The 8,683-nt window shown below is 47.8% G+C and overlaps 1 protein-coding gene across 2 annotated transcripts in view; it reads right to left on the reverse strand.

Moving 5' to 3' along the window:
* Positions 1–7,689, reverse strand: part of DZIP1L (DAZ interacting zinc finger protein 1 like) — a 37,506-nt gene extending 29,817 nt beyond the window's left edge. For both annotated transcript variants that reach the window (XM_039487113.1, XM_039487115.1), the window contains exon 1: positions 7,320–7,689. The gene's annotated coding sequence lies outside the window, so the exon portion shown is untranslated. The remainder of the gene's footprint in view (positions 1–7,319) is intronic.
* Positions 7,690–8,683: the final 994 nt, after the last annotated feature.

Here is an 8,683-nt window from a genome sequence, read left to right on the forward strand (position 1 = left end):
CAGCATTTGTTCACAGCCTCTAGTACACTTAAATAGAGACTCATGGGCCACATTCTCAGCTGGTGTAACTCAACATAGGTTTATCAACTTCAAAGGTGAGGATTTACGCCAGGAGAGGATCCATCCCGTGCGTTTCTCCTGAGTTGTGCCCAAGGGGGTAAAACGGAGTGACACAAGGCAACAAGAAGAGGGAGAGTCACAAACAGCCTGGCTGAGAGAACTCAGCCAGAGTTCTTCCCACCCAGAACCTACTGAAGCATAATCTATCTATCCGGGGTGTGCATGTCCTGGGCCAGAGCCTGAGCCTGATCTCACCTACACCTATTTAACACAGGAGAAACCACATGGACTTCAATGGAGTTGCCCTTCATTTGCGTTGGTGTCAGCAGGACAAGAATCGGGCTGACAGTGACTAATGCTGAGACACTTGTCCTGCATCCAACGAACACAGGAAATGGTGAACTTGCAAATTAGCTACCTGCATGCATTTGTTACAGTTGTATCTCCCCAGTAGTTCTCCAAGGGGGGGCAGTGTGCACCTGGGCAACATACTTCTGTCTACAATTGAGTTTTTTGACCAAAAAATGGGATAGGTTTGTTTCCTACTTCATAGCTTTTCTGGAAGTGAATAAAAACCCTTTAAAAGCCCATCCTGCACAACCTGACTTCATCACTCATTGGGATAGAGATGGCAAGTAGGGTTGCCTGGCATCCAGTTTTCGACTGGAACGCCTAATCGAAAAGGAACCCTGGCCGCTCTGGGTCAGCACTGCTGACTGGGCTGTTAAAAGTCTGGTTGGCGGGGTCCTGGGGCTAAGGCTGGCTCCGTGTCTGCCCTGGCTCTGCTCTGCTCCCGGAAGCAGCCGGCATGTCTGCCTCCTAGGCGCAGGGGTGATCAGGGGGGCTCCGTGCAGTGCCTCCGCCCCCACCGCCAACTCCGTAGTTCCCATTGTCTGGGAATAGTGGCCAATGGATGCTGCAGGGGCAGTGGGCGCAGGCAACATGCACCACGCAGATCCGACTAGCCATGCCTCCACCGAAGGGCTGGACATGCCGGCTGCTTCCAGGCACGGTGTGGAACCAGAGCAGGCAGGGAGCCTGCCTTAGCCCTGCTGCATCGCCAACCGGGAGCCGCCTGAGGTAAGTGCTGCCCAGCCAGAGCCCACACCCTGAACCCCCTGCCCCAGGTCAGAACCCTCCCACACACCCTAACTCCCTCCCAGACCCCATACCCCCACCTGCACCCCAGCTGCCTACCTCAGGTCGGAACCCCCTCATGCACCCAAACTCCCTCCCAGAGCCCACATCCCAACTCTTTGCCTCAGCCCTGAGCCCGCTCCTACACTCCAAACCCCTTGGCCCCAGCCCAGAGTCCCCTCCTGCACCTCAAACCCTTCATCCCCAGCCCCACCCCAGAGCCCGCACCCCCAGCTGAAGCCCTCACCTCCTCCTGCCCCCAGTGCCCTGCCCCAGCCCAGTGAAAGTGAGTGAGGGTGGGGGAGAGCGAGCAACAGAGGGAGGGGGGCCTCAGAGAAAGGGTGGGGCAGTGTGGGGCCTTGGGGAAAGGGCAGGGCAAGGGTGTTCAGTTTTGTGCAATTAGAAAGTTGGCAACCCTAATTGTAAGGTTACCATGACTAATACCCAGATGCACCATATTTCTGGCCTGCAGAAGTAATGACTGCTATTCATTTATTAGGATTTGCACTGTGGTAGCATCAAGAGCAGGGTTTCTCAAACTGGAGTCGCCGCTTGTGTAGGGAAAGCCCCTTGTGGGTCGGGCCGGTTTGTTTACCTATCCTGTCCACAGGTCTGGCCAATCGCGGCTCCCACTGGCTGCGGTTCGCTGCTGCAGGCCAATGGGAGCTGCTGGAAGTGGCGTGGGCCAGTAAATCCCTCGGCCCACGCCACTTCCAGCAGCTCCCATTGGCCTGGAGCACCGAACCGCGGCCAGTGGGAGCCGCGATCAGCCAGACCTGCAGATGGGGCAGGTAAACAAACCGGCCCGGCCCGCCGGAGGCTTTCCCTACACAAGCGGCGGAACAAGTTTGAGAAACACTGATCTAGAGGCCCCACTTGAGATCAGAACCCCAGTGTGCCAGGCACTGTGAAAAAACAGACACATACCCCAGCCCTGGCTCAAAACAGTTAATCACAAAATCAGATTAACCAGCTAACTGCTGTCAGTTTTCTGTGTCCTGCAGTGAAACATCTATTTCACTGTTGCTGTAACAAACCAAGGGGGGCCCTGAGAGCGGGACTGTCATGCAAGGTGACATGCAATATGATCTGGGGACAGGAATGCTGAGCAGCACTCTGTGAAATAGAATCCTGCAGGGATCGCTTCTAGCCTTGGGTTATCGACTCCTGTTGTTATGGTTACCTAGGTAATAACAGTGTCGAAAGTGCCCTGCACTGTTTACATATAGCAAAGGTAACCACAGGGCTGCTGAAGAAATACAGAATTATAGAGAACACAATGCTCTATATATTACATATATTTATAGTATTTTAGAGAGCGTGAAAGAAAGAGTGAGTATAGTCCTGCTGGTGAGGAGATGGGGAATCAGTCACTTCAGGGCATAAACTGATCACTGTGTGGGTCAAAAAATATATAGCAGTTTCAAACTGGCTGAGTTCCTTATGGGAGCTTTTGCCTTCTTCTGAAGCATCATGTGCTGCCTTAGCCACTCCTGAAGGCAGGGTCTCACACTAGATTGGGGTAGGCAACCTATGGCACGTGTGCCGAAGGCGGCACGCGAGCTGATTTTCAGTGACACTCACACTGCCCGGGTCCTGGCCACCAGTCCGGGGGGCTCTGCATTTTAATTTAATTTTAAATGAAGCTTCTTAAACATTTAAAAAACCGTATTTACTTTACATACAACAATAGCTTAGTTATATATTATAGACTTACAGAAAGAGACCTTCTAAAAACGTTAACATGTATGACTGGCACACGAAACCTTAAATTAGAGTGAATAAATGAAGACTCGGCACCCCACTTCTGAAAGGTTGCCGACCCCTGCACTAGATTGATTGATGGACTGGTTTTGTATGAGAAATCCTAAGTTCCTCCCATTGCAGTCAAAGGGGTTGACAGAGGTATTCTCTTCCATGAGGGAAACCAGCCCATGGAATACGAAATCTTCCCAAACCTGGGGTAGGACAAGCGAGGTAGGGAAAAAGAAGGAGAAAAGACCTGGATGCTTATTTCTAACAGTCCAGAATTTCTGTTTTGCCGTTTGCTTTTTAAAAAACCTGGGAAATTCCACACACAAACCCAACATGAGAAGAACATTACTGAGTTTTCAAAGGCAAGCACTCAAAAGCTAAGAACTGTCAGAATTGAGGTTGTTTTACAATCTTTATTTAGCTCTTCTTGAGCACTATGGCGTTGTCCTTAATTACATGGTTGTATGCTAATACAGATGCTGACAACCTAAATAGTTTTTTTAACATTAGTTTTTGTGTGTAATGTGTAACTAGATCTTGTGTATTGTGTGTAGTTGGTCAGTACAGTTATTTGAATCTCACCATGCCTTTGTTGTTTCTATGTAGTATTTCTGTTGTGTAAAATGCAAAAGACACAACTTCTTTTTGCAACGGGGGAACGGCGCTGATTTACATCAGCTGAGGATCTGAATCTATAAATTCAGTTTGCCTGTGTTCCAGGACCTCCCCTGCCATAACATGACTGGAGGGACCTGGTTGTCTGGCTCAGCACGTATGGCTAAGGAGAATGTCTTCCCCAACTCCTCTGGAAGCCCACCCATCTCTGTAACACAGACAAAAAGAGGCATCTAGGGCTGAATCCAAATTCAGTAAATTTGGCTCCCCATCAAATTTTGTAGCCAGCAACACAGTCTGAACCTCTCCAGGTTCCCTCAGCCCATGGGCACTTCCTGTGTATTGTCAGAGCACTAATTAGAAGCCACTAATGAGCTGCTCCATGACAATGGAGGCAGGTGCTGTTGTGCAACCTCATTAATATTAATAGTCTCCTTGTGCTCCAAGGGAATGGTGTTTAACCTGATTTTCATCATGAACTTGGTGCCTGGCAATACAGCTCTAAGCATGCTGTTGCTTACCCTAAGTATGTGTCTGGGTGACAGTGAACTGTTTGCCTTTGCCGTCGTTTTCTGCAGGCTCTTTGATATACAGCACTGCATGGAAGGGCTTTGGTGGGTGGCTCAAACAAAATTTCAATACAACTTTGTTTTGTACCATCAAACTCTATTTCCCATCGTGTCAAGCTGAGCTAAGGGAGCCCACTGATGGTCCAACACCCCAACTCCAGGTGAGGACTCTAAATGGCAGGAGGGACAAGGCACTGCAAGGTTGTCCTCACCCAACGAGAGCCACCCCAGCTGCTGGGGCAGGTACTGAGGCCACTAGATTGGGGCCAGATCCTCAGCCAGTGTAAATCAACACAACTCCCTTGATTTCCAGGGCACTGTAGTGATTTACACCAGCTGAGGATCTCTGCATGAAGTCCTTCCCCAATGGACTACAATGGAGTCAGGACTTCACTATTTGTCCTCACCTGCGTCCAAGCATGTTAGAGTGTTGTTCAACTCAGCACAGTGGTATTAACTCTCCATTGTGTAAATCTGAACCCCTCAAAAGCATTGATCATTTTGGCTTCCATAGCATTAAGTCATGGTTAATGTTTTGAGTTCATCCTCAAATTTCAAGGACAAACCTGGTCATAGGTTAGTATAAAATGAGGCTAAGAAAAGGCCCTGACTTTTAGAAATTGAATGAGTAGTTTCCTTGTGCACTTTGAGAAACCACTCCCCACCTAGTCGTTGTGAGAGATGGAGTAGCTGATAAATTCAGCCTCTCCAGTGTATTATTCTGAAGAGAGGTTAACTGTAAGTCTACAACTAGATTTGGAAGAATTCGATTTTTATCAGTAAATGTCAGCAAATATTCATTTCACTGTACACATACAAACCAACAAAAATATTTCCACAGATAATAATCAAAATATGCAGGAAGGAAAAGGAAGAAAAATGCTTCTTGAGAACTTCTTAGGCTCTGATTTAACAATATTTACGTTGTATATAGTGATATGAGGTTTGACAGTTTGTTTTAACTATTAGAAAACTAGGGGAAGGTTATTGGAGGGGCTGAGGGCCTTCCCCCATCCTCTTACTTATTTGTATTACCAAAGCACCTAGGCACCCACAGTGCTAGGTGCTTTACAAACCCACAAGGAAAAGGCAGTCCCTGCGCTAGGGCATTTACAATACACAGATTATTTAGTTAAGGTGTGTAAAGCACTTTGAACATGCAAAGGATGTAGGTAAGTGTTAAGAATGATCAATTATTATCGAATCTTCCACCAGCATTGTTTCCTACCCCTCCATTCCCATTCCCACCCCTCATCCTTCCCCTGCTATCTGAGCATTCTAGGGACATCATGGTTATTTTGATGGCCTTTTTTTTCTCTTCTGAAAGGCACTTGAGCTATGGGGAAGACTAATGCACCCCATTCACACAGAGGAGACAGTAGCCTCTCCCTCCATCCCCACCTGAACCCCATTTGGAGATTTGTCCCTTGGAAAAAAGTTCCCAAATGCTGGAAGTTGTATTCTCAATTCTCAACCCTCACTCTAGGCCAGAGGTCAGCAACCTTTCAGAAGTGCTGTGCCGAGTCTTCATTTATTCACTTTGATTTAAGGTTTCACATGCCAGTAACACATTTTAACGTTCTTAGAAGGGCTCTTTCTATAAGTCTATAATATATAACTAAACTACTGTTGTATGTAAAGTAAATAAGGTTTTTAAAATGTTTAAGAAGCTTCATTTAAAATTAAATAAAATGCAGAGCCCCCCCGGACCAGTGGCCAGGACCCAGGCAGTGTGAGTGCCACTGAAAATCAGCTCACGTGCCGCCTTCAGCACCCGTGCCATAGGTTGCCTGCCCCTGCTCTAGGCCTGTCACCTGGCCTGTATTTGACCAGCCTGGCCATTTTTTTAAATGGATTTGCCAGTTGACAGAAAAATAATTTAATCTGCTGGGGTTTTTTTACGTGGGTCTAAAGATTTGCATTATTCTGACAATACACTGGGATATGTAAAAATGTCTGTGTCCAGCTAGAGATGCTGCAGTGTTCCCACTTCCCCCGTTTAAGTGATAACAGATCAAAACTGTTGAAAAGAGAGCAGCTGTCTGCCCACCAACTGTGATCGTGGTGTCTGTCTTTTTGCTACCTACTTAACAGCTTTTGGGTTCACTTTATAATATAACTTTAAAACCAGGTTCTCTTGGTATTACCTCCTAGGTCCCGTCAGAGGCTGTATTCAAGCAGTGGCACACACAAAGCACTGTTGGGTTTTTGATGGAACACAGAAATAAAATTGATTTTGATTGGAAAAAAACAAACAAACACACAAGCGAACGATGTGTGTTAGAGAGGGTTTGAGTCACAGGAGAGTGAGGAGACTTGTGATGTTATCAATCTTATCTATATGTGCTCTCGCTCTCCAGATACTATAAATGGCTGTTGTGGGGTGGTGTTGTAGAGTTGCCTTGTGGGTTGTGGTTGCAGCAGGCTTGCTATAAGGGTGCTGGGTTTTTTGCATTTCAAAGGTGGTGACCCCACCTCATTCAGGCAAATCTCCCACTGGCTTCAGAACCAGATTGTGGACTTCAGGATTTGGGCCCTGGTTCAGAAACAGCTTAGCAGACTAACAGTCCTCCCCAAGACCTGGAGTGAGTGACAGCAGTGTGCCGGGGTCGCCTCCTTTCTTGGGAGGGTCCTCTATTGCATGCCTGCTTCAGACCTCCATTCCTGGGGAAGCCACTGGCGCACACACAAAACTCTCTCTCCTGGATGGATGCAGCAGGAACACCCTCTAACTGCTGGAGCAAGGCAGGGATTCTGTGTGCAGATCCCAGGTCTCATGGGCTGGTTGTAACAAATCCCCCATCCTCTGCAAACTTAGCACACTGCCAAGCGGAGGGGGAGGGGGATGTACCTTCGCCTGCTAGAGACATGACACAGCAGCTAATACTTAACCAAGCGGAACCTCTGCAATATTTCCTTTTCCAGTGCATGAGAGCAAACAGAAGCTCTTTCCAACTAGACACAGTGTTTCTCAAGGATCAGTCCGTGCACAGCACCAGTCCCTGAGATCTCCCTGACACAGTTTAGGAAGGCAGCAAGCTGGTCCCTGGTATCAAAAAGGTTGAGAAACACTGGCCTAGAGTCCTCTTCCGAGCTAGACTTTTACATACAGTATTTATTACTCAACCGGGCAGGAGAGACTGCAAAACCCAGCCTTAGGACACAAGAAAAACAAATCCTTACCTGTCCCCAGAGAGGAAGAGTTTGGAAAGAGTCTAGAAAGGTCGGCTTGGAGCGATGAATGCAGAGAGTTAAAAAGTGGTTCCTAACACAGAGAGGCCATGCAAAGCTGCGTGGAAAATAGGGAGGGTTTCCTGTGCTGTAACACTACACCCCTCCCTGCATCTCCCACAGGGAAATTCAAAACCACCCAGGAAAAGCAGCTGTCAGTGCTGAGCTCAAGCAAAATCCCAGTTCCCTTGTCTCAGCACAAGGAGAAAAATACAGCCCAGCCTATGTGCTGATGAAAGCAGCCTGCGCCGCCCCCGCTCCCCCGAGAGGGCTTCTCCAGGGAAAAACAAATGTTAAAATGCTCCCCAAAGCCAAGCTGTTGCTCTGGCAACTGGAAACACTCGGTTTGACTCTCCTCTGCCATGTAGCCTCTTGACACTGGTGTAGTTGTAGGGACTTTGGTGCAGTTACTCCTGATTGATTGTGGTGAGTGAGATGAGAATCTGGCCCCATGATTTAAGGGAACAGAGCTCAGGGTTCACTATGCGTGTGCGTGTGTCTATGCGTACATACTCCTGCTAGTAAATTCTGCTGTAACTTGCTGCAGGATAGAAAAGGCTACAGATTGCAATCTGCTTGTTAGCGGCTGTGTTTACAAAAGACACCATATCACAGATGGCAAACATTTGATAATGGGTTATTAAACTGCCATCCCCTGGGCTTTGGATTTCTAAAGAGCCTTTCTAGCAGAGCAGAAAGGGATTTGCTATTTAGACTTGTTCAAGGTCTGGGTTTGAAAGGACTTGAATTAACACTGGGAAAGAATCCATTTTACATTTCTTTCTAAGTAAATGTAACCTGCTAATAAAAGGCCAGGAGACTAAAAGCTGGGAAGACTTTCTGCTGTCCTGGCTTACAAATCAAACCACATGGAAGACAGGAGGAGGGTTTGTTTGTACCACAGAGTGGAGGTAAACAGCATGGTGAATTACAAGGGATGAGGGTGAAAGATCTTGTCATTCTTCTCCTAAGGTGCAGCTACACTGCAGCTGGAGGTGTCATTTCCAGGACAGGTGTAAGAATTTAGGGATGAGGACCCAGGTCTGCAGAGCCTGGGACATCACCACCCAGAGCCCATGCAAAGTCACAGCCAGGGAGCATGGTGGAGAGTAGGAGCTGCAGGAAGTGACCCAGAGTGACAATACCCTGTGGCCTTTGATTGATTGTGCCCCAGGTAGTTGACTTCTGACTGCATCCTGACGCTATCTCTGGTCTCTGACCCTGGCTGATTTTGATCCCAAATCTTGTTTATTGAACCTGGATCTAGCAATTCCGCTGACCACTGTCCCTGTCGTGTGGATCCCAATCTGGCTGTT

The sequence above is a fragment of the Mauremys reevesii genome, linkage group 9, assembly GCF_016161935.1.
Source record: "Mauremys reevesii isolate NIE-2019 linkage group 9, ASM1616193v1, whole genome shotgun sequence".
NCBI classification, from domain to species: domain Eukaryota; kingdom Metazoa; phylum Chordata; order Testudines; family Geoemydidae; genus Mauremys; species Mauremys reevesii.